The following is a 1,928-nucleotide window of genomic DNA, read 5'->3' as shown; positions in this document are numbered from 1 at the left end:
CCTCTTTGAAGTCACTTTTTTTTCCGATGCCAAGAAAATTAGTGCTAAGCTGACTGTTCTACCATCTGCAAACCACAAAGGACGCGCCTCCATTGTTTCCGACTTTATTAAGCGCTTCTTTCCCTGCTCTCCTTCGCGAGTCTTCTCATCTTATAATAAGCATAAGCACCAGCCTCTGAAGGAGGTCAAACCAACTGCTTGGGTTTTTCACATATTCATTTATTTCATCTATTTATTCTTAGTTTTTTGGCTTCTCCACATTTCTCCGTCTAGGTGGTTTTCCAGGCACAGTTTTCTTTTGTTCGACATTTACGACTTCATTTCGCGTTGCGAGCCCCGAGAACCCGAAAAGGGAGCTAAAGCTCAACCGTGAGAGCAAACGAGCTCACAGCACATCTGCTCGGAGGCCTGCAGATGTGGAGGCCCACGCAGCTCCACCAGGCGTGGATCAGGGCTGTGTGTGTTAGTGTGTGTGTCTGTGTGTGTGTGCGTGTGCGTGCGTGTGTGCGTGTGTGCGTGCGTGCGTGTGTGTGCGTGTGTGTGTGCGTGTGTGTGTGCGTGTGTGTGTGTGTGTGTGTATGTGCGTGTGTGTGTGTGCGTGTGCCTGGGAGTGGAGGAAATGTGGGGCTGCTGTGGGGAGATGATTGGGCTGGACCACCTGTGTGTTTTTATTTAATGCTATCAGAGCCGTGCCCCTGCTGTCAGGTCCAGTCACGCGGAGAGTGTGAAGGCGCCGCCGGCGGGAGAGCGGCTCTCGTCTGCCCGTCTGCCCGAGACGTCTCCTCTCCCCATTGATTAGCAGCTGCCACCCCAACGTGTGACGCTGCTGCTGTGGCTGCTGCTGGCCCTGGTGGTGGCGGCGGCGGCGGTGGTGGTGACAGTGGTGCCCGTGGTGGCAGCAGGAGTGGCAGTGCCAGCTGCCGTGGAATCCACCACTGGCCAGATATCTGTGTGTTTCGGTGTTTGATGATCGGTGTGCTCGTGCTGGTGGTGGAATTGTGTGTGTGTGTGTGTGTGTGCATGGGTGGGCGGGTAGGTGAGGTAAGGTGAGGTGAGGTGGGATGGAGTGGAGGGGCCTGTTGCCAAGGGTGTGCGTCGCGTTCGTTCGGGGAGAAGGGAGAGCGAACGCGCGCAAAGAGAGAGAGAGAGAGCGAGAGCCATCTGGCAGCCGTGCGCCGCCACCGCTCCCAGCCCCCGAGTTGACTCAAGTACAGCTGGAGACCGGGCTCTGTCGGCGTGGCCACGGGCGAGGCAGGCAAACAAACACAAGCAAACACGGCAACAGAAAATAGCACAAACAGAAACAACAGCGGCGAGCTAACACAACACCAGCCTCTCCCAGGCAACAACAGCTAGGAGCAGGGGGCGGGGGGGGATCAAATATAAACACAGTATAAATTGCACCTCCCTCCCCCCCATGCTCTTTTATTTGCTGCAATTGGCTTAGTCTACTACACCGTCTACAACAACTTGAAACAAGCACAGCCTCAAAGGAAACGCCACCCCTGTCTGATCCTCAGGTGGTCAGTCGAGAGTTGATGGTCAACTTATTTGACATCAAAGCCAAAAGGGGGGCGAGAGACCAAAGAGCAGCATCCTTCAATTCAACTCAGTCCAGGCTACGGAGCTCCACAGCCAAGCACAGCTCACTTGCCGCTCCTGTTTAGACAGCAGTAGACTGGCCCCCGACTGACTACGTACTTCCGCTCATTTACATTTCTCTTCATACTCTATAGCTTGATTCAGCTTTGTTTACTTCGGTAAGTGCATCTCCACTCAATCAGCGAACAGAGGGTGATTACATTTGAGTTTCAAGCCTATCGTTATCGTTGTGTCCCCCGTGGTTATCATACGTCATTACCAAACGTTAGTGATTGGACTGCAATGAATTCAAACTTCAGACAAGCGTCCACAAACCAGGAAATAAA

This window comes from Sardina pilchardus, chromosome 21 (genome assembly GCF_963854185.1).
Source record: "Sardina pilchardus chromosome 21, fSarPil1.1, whole genome shotgun sequence".
Taxonomy (NCBI): domain Eukaryota; kingdom Metazoa; phylum Chordata; class Actinopteri; order Clupeiformes; family Clupeidae; genus Sardina; species Sardina pilchardus.
Note: the sequence above shows the minus strand (reverse complement) of the source record.